Raw genomic sequence first — 23,629 nt, 5'->3', positions numbered from 1 at the left:
GAGTGGCAATGGGATGGAGTGGTATGTGGAGGGGTAACTGGGAAGGAGGGTATCACTTGAAATGTAAATGAATAAAATGATTAATACAAATAAATAGGTAGATAAATAAATAAATAAATAGTAAGTTTTTCTCCATACATGAGGATATTTTCTTTGTTCATAGACATTAGTAGAGGGTACTTATCTCACAATAATCAAAGATTCTACTTTTTGTATGTAGGTGACAATTCTAATGACTTACTTTTTTCTGAATTTGGATTAAACCTACAGTTTGTAGCTGGTGTTTAAGCTTGAAATATTTTCATTGAGAGTCATGAAGATTATTAACTTTTAGGTTTTTTTTTTTTTTGGTTTTTCGAAACAGGGTTTCTCTGTGTAGCCCTGGCTGTCCTGGCACTCACTTTGTAGACCAGGCTGGCCTCGAACTCAGAAATCTGCCTGCCTCTGCCTCCAGAGTGCTGGGATTAAAGGCGTGCGCCACCACGCCCGGCTTAGGTTTTTTTAATCTTATAAAAATCTTATAAAGATTCATTCCCTTTCTGTTTTAATTTTGTACCTGAGGAAGCTTAGTTTGATATCTCATAAAGTTTCAGTGCTTGAATATGAGTACTTGAGGCAGTCCATTCCTTTTGTCCCCTTGATTGTAATTTTTCCCTTTTTCTAAGTGATTAAAGAATTTAGGATTTTACTTTGTCTTTCAAAATCTTTTGGCTAATTTTCAAACCTTTTTCATAGCTTATAAAGTCAGTTAACTTTTTAGGGGCAGAGAAAATACTGTCAATATCTTTGAATGTTCTAATCATATGTACAGTGGGAATTAAAATTGATATTTGTTAATCCAAATATGTAGTGGTTCTGAACCAAGAAACCTATAAAAATGGTATCATTTTAGGTATCATAATCATCTTATGATATAATTTATATTCTGTGACTGATAGAATGATAAAAGCAAAGTAACAAAAAGAAAAGAATACATAGCCAAAAAGTATAAAATACCGTGATACACTCCATAGATCCTAAGAAGTTAAAGAAAATGGAAGGCCCAAGTGAGGATGCTTATATCCCACTTAGAAGGGGGAACAAAATAAGCATGGTAGGCAGAAGGATGGAGGGAGCTGGGTGGGAGAGTGGATGTGGAGGGGGAAGGAAACAGGATCATGTTTGAGAGGAGAAATGAGAGAAGCCCAGAGGGCCAGGAGAATGAATGGAAATATGCAGCTTTCAGAGGTAGGGGGATGAGGGGAAGTATCTAGGAAGTCCCAGAGACCTGGGATGGGGAAGAAAACAAGGACTCAATGAGGGTGAACTTAGCCAAATTGTCCAACAGTGGAGATATGATACCTAATGATACCACCTTCAGTATTTAGACAGGGCCCCCAGTGAAGAGATAAGGATGGAAACTCACCTTCAAAACTTGACTCAAAACTGTTCCTTTCTAAAAGAAATGCAGGGACAAAAATGGAGCAGAAACTGAAGGAATGGAAAATCAGTGAAAACCAATTTGAGATCCATCTTATAGGAAGGCACCAGACCCTGACACTATTATTGATGTTATATTGTGTTTGCAGACAGGAGCCTAGAAAGGCTGCTCTCTGAGAGGCTCTACCAGCAACTGACTGAGACAGATACAGATAGTCAGAGTCAACCACTGGATTGAGGTTAGTATACTGTATGAAAGAGTTAGGGGAAGGAAAGAAAGAACTGTAAGGAATGTCAACTTCATAGGAGTGTCAACCACAATTTCAACTAACCTCAACCCCTGGGAACTCCCAGAAACTAACCCATCAACCAAAGAGTATACTTAGATTAGTCTGAGACCTTTGGCACATATGTTGCAAAGGATTGACTGCATTGTCTGTCCAGAATGGGAGAGACTGCCTGATCCTGTAGAGAATTAATGCCCCAGGAAAGGGGGATGCCTGGGAGGGCTGCCTATCAGAGGTGAAAGGAAGGAGGATGGAGGAAGAAATCTTTGAGGAAGGACCAGGAGGGAAGCAACATTTGAGATGTAAATAAATACCATAATTAATTAATAATAAAAACAAAATAAAATAATTCTCCGAAAAGTTCAAGATTTACTTGATTTACTGAAAATGATTTAATTTTATAGCATAGCATCTGACTCCAGGTCTGACTTTTCAGTTCTGACTCCACCGTAGCGTCCTGCATTTCTTCTTGATATTATTTGGAATTCCTTTGAATCCTTTTGACTAATGACTGTGTTCTTCTTTTCCTTTCCCATTTTTGCATATCCCAACTAAGGATATCCAACACTTTCCTACCTCAGAGAGATCAGTCACCTGAACACCTGAAAATTTGAGGTGTTAATTTTCTTTAAAACCTAAATTAGAAAGGAATTAAAATACTCAAAATAATGCTCATGAACCAAAGCTTGTACCTTAAACACAATTTCCTCTTCAAATAACATTATGAAATTGTTTGTTGTCTACTGTGTATATGTTGGACATATGCTAGCTTAACCTCAGTGTACAGTATTAAACTGAAGATTCATTAATTTCTTCTCATGCTTACAAAGTTCTTGGTTAGATCTAGAATGTTTAAACATCACCTGTTGTAGCTTCTATTTTAAAGTAGTACAATAAATACAAGTTAAAATGATATTGAGTAAGGCAAAAAATATTCAACTTAACATTCTCAGAAGAATACCTAGATGATGTATGAAATAGTGTCAGCATTTGGAGGCTGATTATGGGATGGATCCCTGGGTATAGCAGTCTCTAGATGGTCCATCCTTTGTCTCAGCTCCAAACTTTGTCTCTGTAATTTCTTCCATGGGTGCTGAAAGAACCCTGATATAGCTGTCTCTTGTGAGGCTATGCTGGGGCCTGACAAACACAGAAGTAGATGCTCACAGTCAGCTATTGGATGGAACACAGGCCCCCCAATGGAGGAGCTAGAGAAAGTACGCAAGGAGCTAAAGGGGTCATCAACCCTATAGGTGGAACAACAATATGAACTAACCAGTACCCCAGGCTTGTGTCTCTAGCTGCATATGTATCAGAAGATGGCCTAGTCGGACATCATTGGGAATAGAGGCCCCTTGGTCTTGCAAAGTTTATATGCCTCAGTATGGGGGAACGCCAGGGCCAAGAAGTGGGAGTGAGGGGGTAGGGGAATGAGGGGGAGAGTCTGGGGGACTTTTGGGATAGCATTTGAAATGTATATGAAGAAAATACCTAATTAAAAATAAATTAAAAAAAAAAGAATACCTAGATGAACTCTAATAATATCATTTATTTTAAAATGGGTACTGGAAAGATGACTGAACATTTTCTAATAAGTGTTGCTTTTGTAAAGAATCTAAAGTCTAATCCCATCATCTACAAATTACTCACAACCATCTTAACCCTAGGTCCAAGGATTATTTGGCCTTCTTAAGTCCATAGGCATCAGGCACATGTGTAGTACACATAGATACATGCAGGGAAAACTTTTATTCACTTCAGATTAAATAAATATAAGGTAAAATAAAAATTGAACAGAAATGGATTACAATCTTGAATCCAGAGAGAGAGAGAGAGAGAGAGAGAGAGAGAGAGAGAGAGAGAGAGAGAGAGAGAGAGAGAGAGAGAGATTGGACTGATCTTTTCTCTGTTCTGAAACTTTGAACAAAGAACAGTTATGATTTTACTGTAAACTGATAAGAATTCTGAGTTGTTTAGAATGTAGTGATTTGCTTCTATATCTATTTGAGAATATGTGAGTATTAACAGTCATCAACATTTTCTGGTGGGTATTTTCTCTTGATTATCCTTGCATAGCAATGTATAGGGAAAGCATTCTGGTATAAGTGCCAGGCTGACCTGTGCTATAAACTCTCCTTGTGTGTCTCATGTAATAAACCATGGTTTAGAAAAAAAAAAAAAAAAAGAAGAAGTAAAAGGAAAAGAAAAGAAAAGAAAAGAAAAGAAAGGAAAGGAAAAGAAAAAGAAACATCTTCTATTCCTGAGAAGAGAGCCTTACCTTCATGGTCTTTTCCAGCTTCTATTGCCTGCAGCTGATACAGGTGAATTCAATTGAGTGTTGTAATTTCTGTGGAGGAGGTATTTTAGCAGACATCAGTGTAAAATAGAGACACAGCCCACAACTGATGCAGCCATTGGGAGAGGAATGCATCAACTAGAGTAACAAACAAAAAGATAAGAGGAGGACTTACTGCCGAAATGTGCTAAAAAGGCTTTAAAATGTCTCTTCTGGTCTCCTTTCACTACCATACATAACTTCTCTCTCGTCTTGAATTTTCATTTTTAATTTTAAAGTTTTATTTTACTCAAATACGTTCATGCTTATCTCATTGACATATATCATCCTCTTCCAACAGTAATAGAATTATGATGATATAATGAGGTAAGTAAATTCTTTTGTATATTCAACAGTTATTGCATGTTTCTAAGAATAATATTATTTTGCATGTAAATTTTAATTTCCCAATATAATTTACAAAATCATATAAAAATCCATTTAATCTAATATATGAAATAGAGAAAAAATTCAAAGGTGCTTTTAACTTCTCTTTTGTACATACACTAGAATGAAAGTGGTTAAAATAGCATTATTCCAGACTTCACTAAAATACCAGGTTTAAATAGAAAAGTAACCTTTTCCCTGCTGCTGCAGAATTTATGACCCATTTAAAGAGACATAGTTAAAATATGAAATATACTCAAGAAGAACTTGCATTGAACATGAAAGGGAAACAGCTATCTGGGAGATGAACATTTCAGATATTTCTCAGAGTTCATTTTGTTAACCATAGAAAATATCTGTTACTGGGTTAATCAAAGAGACAGCAACAAGGAAGGCAGCCAGGGTATAACACAAGCCTAAAGGATCCCTGACCTCCAGCTGAAAAGCGCTGAAAATATTTCATCTTTCTGTGAGAGGTGGTTGCAAGATTTTACCACACACAGTAATGAGCTATTCAAAGTTTAGACAGATAAATTACATTATTTGAAAAATTTTTCCTACAAAGATGAGTTTGACTATGAAGGAAATATTTGAAGAAGAAGAAGCAAACTTTAGAGTTAACAAACAAAGGATGCTATAGTAGAGGTGAGTGGTGTCGCAAAAGAGCCATCTGTTATGTGTTCATGATTTAAGGGTTCCTTCATAGTTTTAAAGCAGTGAATGGGCTAGCATCTTCACTCCTTTTTTTTTAAGCAATAAAGGTTTATGGTCTGCCTTTTCATGTGATAACATCAAATGTTTGTGTGTTAGCTAATGATTTGTTGGGGTCCAGCCTCAACACAGGATCGGAGTTCTCAACTGGAAGCAGGAATATTTGTAAGGTTCATAATAAATACACACAAAGTACTTTCTGGGTACAAGCTGACAGACCATTTTTCAAGGCTTAAAGTTTCTCTTCTCTCTCATTGTCTGCTCTCTTTCTCTCTTGCTCCTTCCTTTGCAGCTTGAGGCTGAGGGTGAACATACTCTTCATTCTCTTGTGCTCTCTGCTTTTCTCCTATGTGATCTTCTTTTCTTGAACTCTCATGCTCATACACACAACTGTGTGTTCCCCTTTCACACACACACACACACACACACACACACACACACACACCATATGCACTTTTCTTTCACTCACACACACACTATCCATAATCACCTCATATTCGCTCCTCACTCACTCTTTACATTCTCTCTTCACTTGCTCTTCTCATGCTCACTTGCATTTTTCTTGCCCCAGTCTTTTATTGATACTCCAAACCAGGAAAAAACAACAACAACAACAACAACAACAACAAAAAAAAAAAAAAAAACAAACAAAAACCAAAAACCAAAAAAAAACATTGTGTAATCATTGCCAAATGAAATTCAAAAGAATAACCATGTCCCACAAAGAATCAAGAATTACAATTGTTCCCCCAAATTTCAAGCTTCTCTATTCCCAAGCCTATAGCAAATAATAATAATAATTCCAGACTTATCATTATTTAAACTTTAACTTATACTTCAGATCTCAGAGCTCTGAGGACAGCTACTTGCATTATCTTGTGAAGCTCTAATGATAAATGACATGGGCAAAGCTTCCAGGCAGTGGCCAGAAAGAATCAAGTTAACCCTTAATTCAGTAGTTCCACTTTTGCACATTGTACACAATGATTGTCCTAAGAGTCCCAAGTGTTTTGACTTAATTTTACTAGTATAAGATTTTATATATTTTATACTTGCTTATCCAAGAGCCACTCTCAAATGTTATGTAAATCTTATTTAATAACTTTAATAGTTTTTTTTCTTTCTCTGTGTCCCAGGTTGGCTCTAATTCATTTTCTAATAATTTCTTCAAACTTTCTTTGTAAATCAAGCATTAATCTGGAACTATCATTGTGCAGTTATTACATTGTTTCCAAGATGAGAACACACAGAATACACTTGGGCCATTAGGATTGTGCTGTGCTGTCCTGTGCCCCATGCCTCAATTTTTTAATTGTTTAAGAATCAGTACATTAAGGAACACCTAGTTTCACAGAATTCACTAGAGCAGAAGGAGAAAAAAGTAAGAAAGTCAGACATAATAGAATAATTATGCACACCAAGGCCAACTGAAAAGTAGTCATGCACAAATGAAATCTATACAGCTGTTGCCCAGGTCTAAGGTTAGGAGAAACAGCTGTTGTCCAGGACTAAGGTTAGGAGAAATGGGAACAACTGCTTTTTATAAAGAGCTGCCACAGGCTACTGAGATGTCTCCATCTGGGCCTACTGCAGGCAGTCCCTTATTTCAGATGGCGGGTTCCCTGGAGGGATATGTCTCCTGCTTCTCAGGATCCCAGACACCATCCTATTCTACAAGGAGTGGTCTTGGGTTTCTGAGATGTCTCCATCCTGGCCTACTACAGGCAGTCCCTGTCCTTGCATGCTGTCCCCAGCATCGATTGATGACATAATGTCATCCCTGTCCATCCTGAATCATTCAACCTACACTAGGGAAGCATCTTCCTGTTTGGATAGGAACTAACACAGAGACTTACAAATGGACAATGTGAAGAGAGTAAGACATATTGGCACGCTCAGTCCTAAGTGAGATGTCTTCCTCAAACCCTTTCCTCAGGGCTCAGTATTCCTAGAAGAGGAAGAAGCAAAAGACTGTTAAAAACTAGAAGTGATGTATAAAAACCAATGTAATCGTATCTTCCAGACACAGTAAGATGGATGTACAGAAATCGTGGCAGCATCCATAGGGCTATACAGGTCCAAGCTAGGTGGGGTTATAACAGTAAGAATTAAACAGAAAGAATTTCCCATCCCTAACCAAGATGCTATCTGCAATTAGTATCTGTTTACTAAAGAAAAATTACTTCTTTTCAATGGAGAGTTTTCAGGTATATTCTATGCTCTTCAGAGTAGATCCCATGCCTAGGATTAGATGGCTATCAAAAAATAAACTCAATGACATTTTTATAGATTTTTATCTTAGACAGCCTTTTGGTTTATTTGTTTATTGGCCTTTTGCTTGTATGTTACTTGTTTTTCTTTTGTGTTTATTGGAAATTCTGTGTGTGTGTGTGTGTTATGTTATTTTGCTGATTTTTTGTTTGTATTTTGCTTGCTTTTTAAGAGAGAAAGAAAGTTGGTGAGGTTGAATAATAGGAAGATGGGGAGGATCTGGGAGGATTTGGAAAAGGGGAAAGCATGATTAGAGTTTATTATATGAAGACAAATTTTTTCAACAAAGAATAAACTCTGTAATAAATGTCTTACAATGTCTGCTTCATGTCTTCCTAATATTGTTCCAATGGAGAACATCAATTGTTGGTATTCTGTCTAAACTGAGTTTCACAGTTCCTAGCAGCAGCCAGGTATGCTCTACCCCACAGTTACCTGGCAATAGCCAGGTAGGCTTGGCCCACTATAAAAGCGGCTGCTTGGCCCCTTCTCTCTCTCTCTCTCTTAACTTTTTGCCTTTATATTGCCTCTTGCCCCCTTGCACACCTTCTCTATTCTCTTCCCCTCTCTCTCTCCATGTGACCATGGCCAGCCTCTACTTCTCTATGTTCTCCTTCTCTCTGCCTTTCTCTGCGTCTACTGCTCTCTTACTATTCCACTCCCCAGGCCCTAAATAAACTGTATTGTATATATACAATACACACCGAGGGACCCCTTTCCCCTACACCCTGTCAGAACATATTTTTATAGCTCTTTCTCTTTTTGTGATCACAAAACCAGTGTCCAGAGATGTGAGATAGTGTTAACAAAATAAGAAATCACCTGGAATAATAACACTTTAGTATACCTAGTTGAGTGGAGTGTTATACTATAGAATGGAGAGGTGACTTAGTGGTTGAGGGCACCTGTGGCTCTCACAGAAGACTCAGGTTGAGTTATGAAAACTGACATCTTGACTCATAACCACCTCTAATTCTCCTGCAGGGTTTCTAAAAACCTTTTGTGACTCTCCAGGAACTCTTATGATACACACACAGATACATATGCAGGCCAAACACTCAAACATATGATATAAGTAAATAAATCAAAGGCCAGCAGTAACTATTGGACTGGCAATCAATCAATCAATGTTAAATAATTGCTTGTCATAGGTGGCACTTCAGGTTCAAGCCCCTTAACTGATTAACGATTTAAAAATATAATCTAAATATTAATAATTATTAATCTGAATAATCTAAACATTAATAATAAATCTAAATGTGCTAAATATTAAAATTCTCAGAAAAAGCATATTATATTTTATGCTGGTTTTGCATATGTTCTAATTAAAAGTGTACTGCAAGCATAATTTAACAAGTCAGCCCTTTGACATATCCAATCTCATTGTGACTACCCATCTTTAATTCTTTAACAAGGATATGCTTCAAAGATTAAATACCTTGATCTGAAATTTAAGGAAATTTTCTCACAGATCATGACAAAGTTTTAATTGAGCATTCTTTTATACTTTTCTGGCCTTTTCAATTAAAAAAAAAGAATTTTTAAGGGATATATTCTAAAAGTCACTCAAACACCCGTTGTGTATCACTTAAAAATTAATATATTCAATGGAATTCAGTATGTAATGGCAATTCTTGTATTGAAAAAAAAAAAGGATAGAAATTGTTAAGGCATGATCCTGTTCCCAGTGGAACTGAAAATCAAAAAAGCATACTCTCCTCAGAAAGGTGTTAAAGAAAGGGCTCTAGGGAAATTTTGCTCCAGCTAATTAATTCAGTCTGCCAAAATCTTGTTGCAGCACTCACATTGTAAGTCTACATTTTGAAAATTAAATGTTAGTTTTGAAGTGTTAATATATTGAAATGAATGCAAATTATCTCAAATAGTCACAAACTAGCTTGAATTTTCATTTATTTGCAGCAGTTATAGGTATCAAATATTCAAAGCTAGGTGATCTAAGGAGAAACATCTTAAATGCAACTAATTGATCTTTAGATCTGAAAAAGATATAAATGAAACTAATTTTCCTGAAATTTTTAATCCTCATCTAAATTAATAATAATATATAAATGAAAATTTAACTTGGATTAAGCATAATAAAGTTGTTAGTACTGCAGAATATTTATTATAATTACTCAAATATAAACAATCAAAGTCTGGGAATGAAGGTCACAGGATTAACTGGCCACCTATCATGAACAAAGAATTGAGTTTCATACAAAGCAGCAATGTATAATGCAAGTATTATGGGTACATATATAGCTTCAGAATTCAGGAGGTAGAAACAGTAGAATTAGAAGTTCATCAACAATTTGGCTTTTTTTTTTTTTTCTTCTTCTTCAGAAAACTAGGAATAGTTCTACCTCAAGACCCAGCTATTCCATTCCTTGGCATATACCCAAAAGATGTTCCATGGTCCCACAAAGATAGTTGCTCAACTATGATCATAGCAGCTTTATTCATAAGAGCCTGAAACTTGAAGCAACTTAGATGTCCCTCAACCTAAGAATGGATAAAGAAAAGGTGGGTAATTTATACAGTAGAATACTATTCAACTAGGAAAAACAAAGACATGAATTTGCAGGCAAATGAATGGATCTTGAGAATATCATCCTGAGTGAGGTAAACCAGACCCCAAATGACATGCATGGTATGAGTTCACTTATAAGTGGATATCAGCCATAAAATACACAATGCCAATGCTACACTCCACAGACCCAAGGATGCTGGACAGGAAGGAAGGCACCAACAAGGATGCTTACTCTTCCATGGAATGGGAGAATAGAATAGTCATGGAAGGCAGATGGAGTAACGTGGGAGAGGGGATTGGAAGGGGAAATAGGGGAGGTTGGAGTCAGATGTAGGGAGAGGCAGTGCAGATGGGTGGATGACCATGAGAATGGACAGAAATCTGCAACAGATGAGAGGGAGGGGGGCATCTCCAGGAAGAAAGTCAAACCTGGGATAGGGGTGGCACCCAAGAATCAATGGGGACATCTTTAATTTTGACTCACAGAACTGTGGTTATAGAGCCTGGGGAGAATGCCTCCTGTGGCCACACAGTTCTTAATATTTCTAATCATCACATTATTCATTCTTTGTTTCCAAGTCTTATCATTAATATTAATTCATATTGAATCCAAAATAACTTCTTTTATTATCTGGAATACCTCAACAATTTCCAAATTCAGTTTCCTGATGACTACCACCATTGGTTTATTTGGCCCTCTACATGGAATTAGTGTCTCAGTCAATCATACTAATAAAAATATCCCTGTTAATTAGAAATTTACCTATGGTCCTATTATTATTATTATTTGTAGTGAAATGCAAGGCCTTTCCCAATTTATTATAAGCTCTGTGTGATCAGAAATTTCTTTATAGTATCCTAACAGATGTTAAACAAATTTCAAATATGTAACAAAATATAATATAAAAATAACACCTTAAATACTAATAATTCATAGGTAAAAAGAAAGAGTCCATTTGTGATAAAACATGACACTTAGTTTTCTTTAATTATAGTGATCTTTCTGAATGTTTAATAACTGAAATATATAAATGATTTGAGGTGATATAGTTAAGTCCTGTGAATATAGCCATATTTAAATGTTCTAAAAATATCAAAATAAAGGTTCATTACAAAACAGTGAGTGGTGGCCAAGTGACTGGAGAGAGACTTTCTGATAAGAGAAGTTAATCATTCCATGGTTGGTTAAATATATATTTTTGCTACCAAAAATTCATTTATTTTGCCTGGCAACTTTGAATATCTGCTAAAAAAAATCACAGTAATATGAACTATTTGATATTTTTGTTTTATCTATGGAGGCACTTGGTGCTATGAACTTTCCTCTTAGCAACTAGAGAGTTGTTCCATTTCCATGAGTGTGTAGGCTTTGCAGTGTTTCTGTTGTGGTTGAAGTCCAGCTTCAATCCATGTTGGTCTGATAGGATACAAAGTGCTACTTCAGTTTTCTTTTATCTGATGAAAGTGCTTTGTGTCCAACCAATGGTCAGTTTTGGAGAAGGATCTATGTAGTGAGGAGAAGAAGATATAGTCCATTGTTGTGGGGTGAAATATTCTCTAGATGTCTCTTAGATCCATTTAATTCGTAATGTCTCTTAGTTTCATTATTTCTCTGTATGTTTACTTTCTGGATGTCCTGTCAATTGATGTGAATGGGGGGCAGCAGTTTCCCACTATTAATGTGTGGGGTTCTATGTACAATTTAAACTTTAGTAATGTTTCTGTTACAAATGTGGGTGTCCTTGTGTTTGGGGCATAGATACTCATTGAGGAGTATGGAGTGTCTTTCCTTGTCTTTTTTATTAATTTTGGTCAAAATGCCAACCAAATTATTAAATATTAGATACTAGAATGGTTATTTGAGCTTTTGTGTTGGGTCAGTTCTTTACAGCCCTTTCCTCTGACATAATGCCAAAGGTGTTGCTGAAGTGTGTTTCTTGTATGCAGCTAAGTAATGGATCCTGTTTTCACAATATGCTATTAACCTCTGTCTTCTTATTGGGGGATTGAGTCCATTGATGTTGAGAGATAGTTATGACCAGTGATTGTTATTTACTGTTACTTTGATGTTGTTGTTGTGTGTGCATGTGTATGTGTGTTAATTTGTGTGCTTTTTTTCTGTTATGGTATTATTTCCTGTTTTATCTTGAATGTAGTTATCATTCTTTGGTTACAGCTTTCTTTCTAGTATTTTCTGTAGAGCTGGATTTGTGAATAGATGTTTGAACTTGGGTTTGTTTGGAAATATCTTATTTTCTCCATCTATGGTAATTGAGATTTTTATCATTAACCAAACAAGTAACAAATTACCTACCATTCTCAAAACATGTTAAGACCATGCATTCATCACCAACGTCAGCAGTGACTTTTTTGTCTACCATCTCTCCTCAAATACCTGATACCTATTCACTGTTCTTAGAGCTTCTGATATTGTTTATGTTTCAATCAGAAAAAGTAAAACTATCCAAAGACTTAAATTAGTACCTGGCTGTGTGCATCTGTGCACCTTTATTTCTGTGGCAAATTTCACTGTACATGAGCAGATATTTTATTTTCTGAAGTCCAACTTTTCCAGTTAGTACATGAACATCAATTATCTTTTTCAATTCAGTGCTTCAATGTTTAATGAAACCTCAATTGAACAGGTGTCACATTCTACTTTGAATCAATCAGTAAATGAAATATAAAAGGATAAATGAGTGAAGTTCTCTTTATATTCTACTATATTTTACTCTAAGTAATTGATATTTAATGAGAAAAAGTTCATAACACAAGCTAGTGTTTCCAACTATGATCATTATTAGATGTTAAGTATACAACTCCCTCTTAGTCTAGCTGTTTGAAACCTGTTAGTAAGTCTTATGCCTCCTTTTGAAAATCTCTGTCTTCAAAAAATTAATTATGATCCATAACAGTAACAAAATTAGTTATGAAGTAGCAAGGAATAAAAACTATGATTAGGTTTTCCCGAAACAAGAAGACCTGATAAATTATAGCATCCTTAAGAAGGCTGAGAATCACTGCTCCTAGTCTCTACTTGTTATCAACAGTGAGTTTTCATCAGCAACATAAAAAGCACATAAAATCCAAATATGTAACCCATGACATATTACTCGTGTTTTATAGTTTAGGAGATTCTACTTTGATGGACACATTTGCTGAAGTTGTATTTATTATACATGAAGCTATGTGTAGTTGATTATATGGATAGATCAACCCTAGTGAAAACTCACTTGGCTGTAATACTCCCTTGTAAGAACCTAAATCCCATACCCGTAATGGAAGCACTAAAACTGAAAGGCACAAGCTATATAATTTTATCATCTATTTTCTTTTGCAAGTTCTTCCACGGACATTTGTGAGGTTAATGCATTTTTTACTGCTGGGCATTTTGTAGAATTCTTGAATTCTGAACGTGTGTTGCAAATATAAGTCTCATATGTTTGCTCAAACATAAGAAAAAATGAGTTACTGATGAATGTCATCAGTTTATATAGCCATTCTAAAACAATTCAAAAATGTCCCATAATTATTTAACATTTCTGGAATTTAGTTAGAGCATCAACTTAAAGGTCATACTTAACAGTAGTTCAATTAAGTTTGTGTTCATGAGGCTATTATCAGGAAATATTACAAGCATATATTATGGATCTTTACAATATGTTTTTGTGAGATATGGTACCACTTTTTTATTGTTGTAAATACTTGAATTTATTAAAGAATATATCACTTATTTATAGGCCCCCAATAGTATGTAGCTGTGTTCAATAATCTGAGGTCATATCTGATATTTATTTTACAAATTAAAAGTAAAGTTTAGATTATTTATTAATTTACTGATATTATAATAGAATTACATAAATTCTCTGTAAACTTCCCACATTACTTGTACTTTCTTATACATTCTTAGCCTCCCTTATATTAATAGTTGTTATATATATATATATATATATATTATATATATACACATATATATTATATATATAATGTCAAAGTAAGAAATTAATATATTTTGAATTTATTTCCTTTGTGGTATGTTTTTAAGAAATTAGCTTTATCCTGAATTTCAATTAATTTTATGTTTTTATAACTTTCAAAGATTTTATTTTTCCCATCCCAACAAAATTTTTAAGCAGTATAAAATTACAATTTGATTACATTCTATTTTCCTTCTAGTGAATGACTGACAAACCCCAAAATATCTTTACAAGAAATAGAATTTTGTAGTCCAGATGAAGAAAACAAGTTATTCTCAATAAACCGTGTACAGTCAGTCATAACTAAGTAACTTGTTATATATTTAAAAAGTGTGAGTTTTTAAGCAAGGGAGTTTTCTCAGCCAGCTCCTCTGACTGGCAGGTAGAAATTTGCACTTACAAAGGAAAGACTAATTGTTTTATTTATCTTTAAAAGTAATCTTATAAAATTCTTCAACAAACCACAAATCTGAACTTTTATATAATTGTCAGTCCTATCTACCCTTACCTTTTCTTTCTTGTCACAACAACGACGTACCCACAGATTTGCTTATTAATACCAATACCTTTTACCTGATTTTCTATCCTTATCATTTTTCCTTTGAGAAGTTAGCATAGTCTACCAACATGTATTCTTCCTTGAGACTTTTATTTTATTCATATGCAGAATGACACATGATGTTTTCCAAACTAATTACAATAATTTGATGTTTTTACATTGTATATTTTATCATCAATATCATACTATGAAACATTTTATTGAACATGAATTTGTAAATATTTTGATTTTCTTTAAATTATATTATATATATATATATATATATATATATTACTTAATTTTTTGAATACTTGTTAGATGTGAGACAATGAAAGGCAGCCTATTTTCTCGTAGAGCTAGGTTTATACTCCAGAGACCCAGCAGATTAATCTGCAAGGGACAGAAGGCCTGTTTGCCATGCTCCCAGACATAGGCTCCTGACATGAGGCCCCAGCTCTGTAATTCTATGGCCATCAGTCATATAGGCTGTCTGGACTCCACCCCCACAGTTACCTGGGTAGCCCAGCCCACTATAAAAGGAGCTGCTTGCTTCCTCTGAGCTCTCTTGCCTCTCTTATCCTCTTGCTCTTACTCTTGCTCCCTTGCTCCCCCTCCATTCTCCTCCGTTTTCCTCTCTCTCCACTTGACCATGGCTGGCCTCTGCTTCTCTATTTTCCTCCCTCTCTCTGCCTTTCTATCATAAAGGTCTTAAAACCATGGACTGTCTCTGCTCATTCCATTAAAGGGCTGTGAGACTAATCTGCCAGGAGGCCTCCCTGTGCTTCCAGACAAGGCTGCCAGCCAAACCAAGCAGCCACATTAACCTACCAGAGCTCTCCTCCTACCCTTTTACCTTCACCTCCCAGGCCAGAGTCTCTTGGTCCAGAGTCTGCCTGAGGGCGTGTTCTCAGCTCTTCTATGATTTGGAATAGACTGGGATGTCTGAAAGTGAGAACCTGTCACATGGCTTCCATGTGTTCCAGGGACCACAAAACTGGCTCTTCTGCAGTGCCCAACAGTCTGTGGTGCCAAGAGTCGGAGCCAGACTCCTGCAGGTCCTCGGAGATGCCAGACTGTTCCTTTTCCCACTCCCAGAGTGGGATTCCAAGGCTTTTCACAGGTCAATGCCTACCTGGTGGTTCTGTGTGGGTTCCACTGAGCAGTCATACTCCCCACGTCTGCCTGGCCCAGTGACCCTAGCCCTGAGTGAATGCGGGACCGCATTTTTTATCCCACAGTTAAACATTTTAAACTAAATATTTATGATTTGATATTTTCCATTGACTTTATATATAATTTTCAGTGAGTTTTCTTTTTTCAAATTGCTTCATTTATTATTATTATTATTATTATTATTATTATTATTATTATTATTATTATTATATGGTCCAATCCCTGGGAGCTCCGGGGGTCTTGCCAGTTGACACTGTTGGTCCCTCCATTGGGCTGGAAATGCTCTCAGTTGTCTCAGCTTCTTAATGCGTTTCGTTGCTTGGCCTCAAACTAATTCTGGCAATCTGTTCTAATCTTCTCATTCTCTGTCTTGTTCTGTCTTTATGTACAAGCACTCTTTAAAACTCTCCTGGAAATTGCCTGATCCCACCCCACACCCTCTTTTCTGTGCTGTTCTTCTGAAATTTGGCCATATACTATATCTGACTTAATCTGTCAAATCTTTCTCTAAATAATCCTTTTTTTCTGCCCCTCAATTAATGTCACTTTCCTTCTACAAACTAAATTTATTTTGGGGGGGATTAAACAAAGTATACTAAGGAAGTGTCTGTATTCCAGACAGAATATTCTGTAATTCAGGGTATGTCTGCATTCCCACAGATTCATACAGACCGAGAAGATTTTTGGATATGATTCTTTACCAGAGCAGTAATATTGCTCAATTATAACTTCTCTGCGCATACTTTATAGACATGTCTTTCCCCATTTCTTTTGGGTTTTGTCGTTCTTATACTCCTTTTCAAATCCATGCCCTTTTAAAAATTATTTATTTATTTATTTATTTATTTATTTATTTATTTATTTGCACTCTTATATATGTTACTTATATGTTATATATACAATATATGTATATATGTACATTTGTATGTATATGCAATATATTTTACACACTCAACAGACTGTGTATTTGTTTATGTATGTATGTGTGTGTATAGGATAGACTAATTTTGATTATATAATATATCATAGGACTTATCCATGCAGGAATGCTCATAACTTGATAATCAAAAGCCATTATTTGGCATCCAGCCTTGTAAGATTTCACTCATACTGACTTGCCAATTGTTATTGTCATTGATTGCCAAATTCCAGTCCTGGCAGGGTTGAGAACTTGAAGGAGTTTGTGTGGAACAGGGGAGAGAAGACTCTGACCTAGAGGCATAGCTCACATACTCTGGAGCTGAGACAATTTAGGCCATCTTTATTTATGCATCTATTTTTTCACAGCTGAAAATATTTTACATTAATTTTCTCATTTTCTCTTTTACAGTATCTTTTAAGAACTTCCTAAATTTAACAACAATGTGCATACTATACTTTTTACCTTCCTTCTCCTCCCCAATCTCTATGGCTTCCTTCTTATTTTTTTAATTAGTTCTCTCAAATCTCTCTGCATTAGGGGCTGTCAATCCACTATTTATTTGTCTGAGGATGACTAGAAAACGAATAACAAGAATCACCAACATTCCTAGTACTCAAATTTATAATAAAAGTCCTAAAGTTCTTAGTCAAAAAAAGTTTTAGCCATCTTCTTTGTTGAGATCTGTAACCCAACATGTCAGATAGCACTGATTTGAGTATGAAGCTTTTGCATAGCCATGGCCAAGTCAGAATGATTTCAAACCCCTTCTGATTGGGCATGGATCTTATTCCAGGCAACATTTGTCCTAATGTATTGTAAAGGGGTAATATAAATCCATTTATATCCAAAATGGCAAGCTATAGCCAATCTAACTTTAATATTTTTAATTTGATTTCCTTTATATATAATTGCTTCCCATAATACATTAATACTATAAATCCCAATGCTATCCTTGAATAAAAATAGCAAGGAATACATTCTCAGATAAGTTATTAACATGATTATCAGTACATACTTGCTAAATTAAAGCTATAGTAGACATAGCAACTGCATCAACAATACTGATTAATGTAGTAATAACAGAAATTAAGGCTACTATAAATCTTTTAGGTTTAGTAAGAGCTTTAGTTATTTTAGTAGTTTATATTAAATAGGAAATATAGCTATATATTCCAGGTTTAGAAATTAACATTCCAGTAATTTTGTTGATAATAAATGAATGATAAGGATTAACTACTGCTGACACTGGTGCCTTGTAGTTAAGGAACCAAAAGGCTGGAATGTTGACTGAGTCCAGAAAGAGCAGGTACACTTATTCATTGTCCATGTATTACTGAATTATCTGGGGTAAGGAGCATGCAGTCAGCAGTTGGAACAGTGTACATCATGGAAATACTGAGATTGTTGCATGAAGCTCAAGGGCACTTTGGCTGTGCTCAATTCAAGTTCCCACCTCTGCAACAAAGCTTGAAAACACAAATCCAACAGCGAAGAGAGAGCAACAGAAAAAGATTCAAGTCAACTAAATATGTGGTGACCACCTTCTCTCATATATCAAAACAACAAAAATTATTTTTAGTATTGTTTTCTCATGTGGAGGAACAGAAGGTCAAGGCAAAATATATTTCCTGCTGCTGCCCAGTATCTATAGTCTAGGATCTAACAAAAAGTATCAAGAGGAATAGTTTCAAGACCATGTTCTTGATACTTGTCTTGGATCCCTATCCCCAGTCTATCCCAATATCCAAATTCATAGTGCAAGTGGTCCAGAAACTAAGGGCTAAATTGTTGTAAAAACTACAAAAATTCCATCAATTAAGAGCTGTTCATTTTCATTCCTTTCTTTGTGCTGGTATTTCTATGTTTTTCAGTAAACAGTTCTGTATGTTTAGATTCACACACTAATTTCTCAAATAAAAAGTTCTGTTTACTTTCTTCACTCACCTGATCCAAAGGGAGCTAGTAGTTCTGCCATATCCTTAGGTGAAATCTTAACCACACTGAATGTTTACACAAATGTTTACTTTCCTTCTGGTCAGCAGCTCAGGAACAAATTAATGTTATTCTTTAGGTGAGATTATTGGTGAGCTTTCCTGAGTTCAACTTCTCTTTCAAGCAGAGAAACACTATCAAGTAAGATATAACCTGGTCTCTAGTAATGACAATTTTCTTCCACCTCTGTAACACTGTTACATAAGCCTTGGGTTTAAGGATTGTGTTATAGTTTTATCTGTTGGTGTTGGACACCACAGTATCAGTTGCTCTCTACAATTTGAAAAATTGTGATTTCTCTAATAGTCTTCATATGATGGATAAGGGATGAGAGCAAAACATACACACATACACATAAACACACATTCACGCATATATGTATATGCATATATATTCATAATATATAATGTACTTTATTATATTGATATACAACTAATGGGCAGAAATTTTTACAATTTTATTTCTATTCATTTTTGTATACCTTTGGGCTTGCAACAAAAATAGCAATACTATTTAGCAAATGCTTAGCTAATTGTTAAGTAAAGAATGCAACTCTTGGCTCCTAGCAGCTCACTGAAGGGGCACTCCCTGGAAATTTGTTCCAAGAGAATCAAGGATAAAGACATAGTCAGAGGTCTTCTATAAAACTACAAAAATATGCCAAACGATGTGTTTAGTTTTAAAATCTTCTTGTTACAAATATTAGTAGCTCTGTCAATTCAATCCGACTGCGTGTCTAGTGCCCTTTCATTATCCTGAAAGGTTTCTATGACATGAAAAAATTACTACTGTATTTTTGAAATTATCTTTTCCTATATGGCAATTTAACCAACCATCTTTATATTTTCTCCACTACTTAGGGGTCCATAAATGAACATTAATACTTTTATTTGTAAATTATTAAACTAATGAAAATTAAATAGAAATCACTGCATAGGACTTAGAGATCTACTATTGTACAATGGAATTGGGATAGGGGTGTATTGTATGCTGAATTTTGAATATTCTTGACAGATAAAGAGTGAATGAATTTTTTGTGTGATACATTGATGAAAAATATATTTACCTAAAAAGAGATAGTCAGGAACTAAGGTAATAGCTTCTATAGATTTTTGATAACCTGTATGTGCTCATAATGTAAAACATCTTTGGTAATTAGCTTGATTTTATCTAACAAAATATTTAAATTTTGCATAGATTTTTGATGCTATGGAACCAATGCAAATATTAATGAACACTAACATCATGAGAAAATTATGGATTTAATATATGGTCATCTGTCTCTATCTGTTGATTTCCTTTGTATAACTTTAAAGAAGATAAGGCGCCTTAATGCCATTTTAAAATGTATATAGGACATAGTAGATACAAAACAGAGTATTCTAATTCTTACTACAAAACTAAAAGTACCCTAATTATTGACATTAGGATAGAGATCTGTTTTATGAATAAGTAATGATGTGAAAAGATCAAAAACAGTCCTGTTTTCTAACTAGAATTAGAAGATATGAATCTAGTATTTTAAAACTGCGAAATATTCTATAAAGTACTTTAAAACACACTTTAAAATCATTGGTTATGCATTGCACATTTAACTTCATTATAAATGTTATGAATTTATTAGAATTAGACCTATATATTACATACAAGTCCAAAATGATTTAATATATGTGTAAATATAACATTTATATATACAACATAGATTTTATTTTGGTAGTTACAAAAGCCAGAGTATTTTATGAGGAAAAACAAAACAAACAATCATTCATTGGAAAATTTCTTAAAAGGCAGATTCATTACTTAAGAAATTCAATAATCTCGTTCTTCATTGAACTTTGTTAAAATCAGTTTGAATTTTACCAAAAAGGCCCCCCTTTGAGTCACAGTGGTCTCCCATGTGTCACAGGTAGGGAAGTACCTGAGAGATTAGAAAAACACTTTGATTAGAGATTTCTTTTAACCTGGTGGGAAAATGCAATTAGAAAAAACTTGCTGAAAGCTTTTTCAAAGCCCTGTGAGGGCCATAACACTCTCTGGCATCATGGAGTGGCATTTTGCTTGCTTTTACTTAAAGTGTATGACAGTCAGAATTTGATTCTGGGAGAGCCCTGATTTTTGTTTGGCTCAGCAGGCTATTCAATTAAAACACTGTTTTAGTTTTAAAAGGTCTGTTTATATGCAGCTATGGCCTTCCTATTTATGGGTGTTTGAGTAGAATTTTTTTTTACTGTCTTGATAACATATATATCTTAGAAAAGCAATATAATACTCCATTACATGAGCTACTTCTTCTGCTCACAAATTCAGTATATAGATAATTTTATAACTTTTAATAATCATACTTTCTCAGAAGATTTAATACATTTGTGATTAGTACATTACAAGATATGCCAAATTAAAGGGAGGTAAATTAATAATTTTTGCATTGTTAACATTTGAAATGGTTAGATTACTTCAATTTTATCTCATAGAGATATGATTATTGGGGCACTTATTCTTTTCTCTTTTGAATATGAACATATTAAATGATTGAAGTTCCCATTATCCCCAAATGCTTCCCTCTAAGTGTTATTTAAAACACAGTACTTAGGTGCTAGGTTGATATACTAGAAACAAGAGAACATGAACAAGTTCTCAGTGAATCTCACATGTACATGGTATACATGCTGGAAAATGGAATATGGTTTCACAGCTTATAGGTTGAACCTACTATGGAGGAATGTATAAATGAATAAAACCAAATATTTCATATCATGTATATTTTTCTCTAGAGAAAACTGAAAATATTACTGCTCTTTCAGATATATATATGTCCAGGTACTAATATTCAGTTAAACCAATGCCTATTGAACTTAGATAACCTTTCTTTGTGTGTACAATGGTATGTGGATAAGGAGCAAATACAATGAGAAAATTCTCAAATGTCACTGAAAACCAAGGAAGTCACTATTCCTACTTTAGAAACACATGTATGTATGGCTTTGTCAGCATTCAGACACTTTTGAGCTTACCATATTGTTGAGATTGCATGATGCAGTTAAGTGCGTGTGACAGGGGACACCTGCATATGTTTGAAAATTACCCCTGTGAGAAGCAATGGTATCAAATATATGAATAATCATATATATTTATGCTTATAATGACAATTAACAAAAAAGAGGAAAATAGGCCATAAATCACAAATAAAGCAAGATGGGGTATATTGGAATGTCTTGAGAATAAGGAAGTAGAAATTATGTAATTATATTATGATCTCAAAAATAAAGATAAACTTTTAAAAACAACAACAAAAAAATATAAAATCCACATTACTGTGGGGCAAAATGAGCTATGTGCCTGGGGGAGTGTGCCTGGAACAAGAATGCTGTCAAGACAGGTCCAAACCCCAAAAATCTCATTTTGAGACTGGCAGGAGTAAGGATCCCTTACCCCCTGTTCTGGACCTGCATGTTGAGTGCATATATCCATGGAACCCCCACCTTCATATCCCTTGAAGTAGTCATGTAGCCTCATGGCCAAATTACAGATTTAAGCACTTGGAATTCCTCCTCATACAACTAAAGCATTCTCAGCAGTTCAGGACTTAGCCAACGATCTACATTATCCTTGATAACTCCTGCTCAGTCTGCAAGGTTTATGTAGCCTTTGCTACCCCGGGATTAAGAGAACTATTTCCCTGAATCTCATCTAAAGAGCAATTCTATTGAATATCGTCTAGAATTGCTGCTTTATCTCTGACAAGAGAGAAGAGCTGACACTCAAAACTCACCTCAGAGAACATCCCCTCAGCCAAGATCATACTGCAATCCAGGGCATGTCCACCGTCCAGCCAGATCAAATAGATCTAGAATGTGATCTCTTGATATGTGGCTGGATTAGAATTACTCGATACACTATAATTTGGCAAATATCTTGTTCCCTTGGCTCTTACAACAACCCTATTTCTTCACAAGAGGAAACAACTTAAGAGAATTAATTTACTTTTTCAGAAATTAAGCAATTAGACTACAACAGAAGAAATACTATGAGACTCATCCAGAGGCACGTTTGTTTATAAGGTATAAATATTTACTTATTAAAATAAAGATCACAATAATTATATTGAACAAAAAATTAACACAATAATCTGATGAATTAATAAACTAGAAACAGGGAATACATAATAACATCACTGAATTGAAAATGAAATTTGAGTAAATTTGAGTAGGTAAACTTGAGCAAATAAATCTGTTAATCTATTTTCAAAATTATAAAAAATGAATGAGGATAGAAAAACATAGGTTATAAATAGAATAGCTAGAAGTTAAATACAAAACTGGCAAGGACGGCACATAAATGCAAATGAACTTGGAAAAAACATAGATTAAGAGAATTTGTGATAACAATAATAACAATACTTATAATCAGGTTTTTTTACCCTTAGGTTATATGTAAGAGCAAGTAAAAATATTCAAGGTTTTGGTTCTTTTAAAAATATTATTCAATACCATGAGCACTGACTTTCAGAAATATATATTGTCTAAAGTGGTGAAACCCTGGTGCATTCTTTGATGCATAAATAGTAGAAATGTTTTAGATATATCAGAAAACACTCAGAGTAGGAGAACTGTAACTAAAATATGAACATGAGTAAGTAATCACCCTTTTTATACTAAGAGCAGTTACATCCATAACAAGGAATGTAATCAAGCAGTTGCTCATGTCTTTTTATATACATTCTAACTCAGGTAAAATGTCAAGTTAGTAATAATTTTTAAAATCTATCCCAGATAGATAGAAAAAACAAGCAATGATCAAAGAGTGAGAATCAGCAGAAATATAAAATTAAATGTAGGTATTAAAGGAAAAAAATGTGACATAAAGAAAAAGAAAGGAGACAACAAAACCAATGGAATTTTTGATTTTACAATCACCTGATTTAAATTACATTTCCAAACTACTCAAAGATAAGAAACAGTATTACATTAAGGAACTGCTGAGAATACAGATAGTCACATTCAAAGCCATGAAACTGAATACTTACACAATCGTGATCAGAAACTAACCTAAAAACAGATAGAAAATCCCAAATATAGAGCTAAAATATT

This window comes from Mus caroli, unplaced genomic scaffold (assembly GCF_978045245.1).
Source record: "Mus caroli unplaced genomic scaffold, Mus_caroli_1 scaffold_3, whole genome shotgun sequence".
In the NCBI taxonomy this organism is placed as follows: Eukaryota; Metazoa; Chordata; class Mammalia; order Rodentia; family Muridae; genus Mus; species Mus caroli.
The sequence above is the reverse complement of the archived record's forward strand: the minus strand, read 5'-3'. Positions refer to the sequence as shown.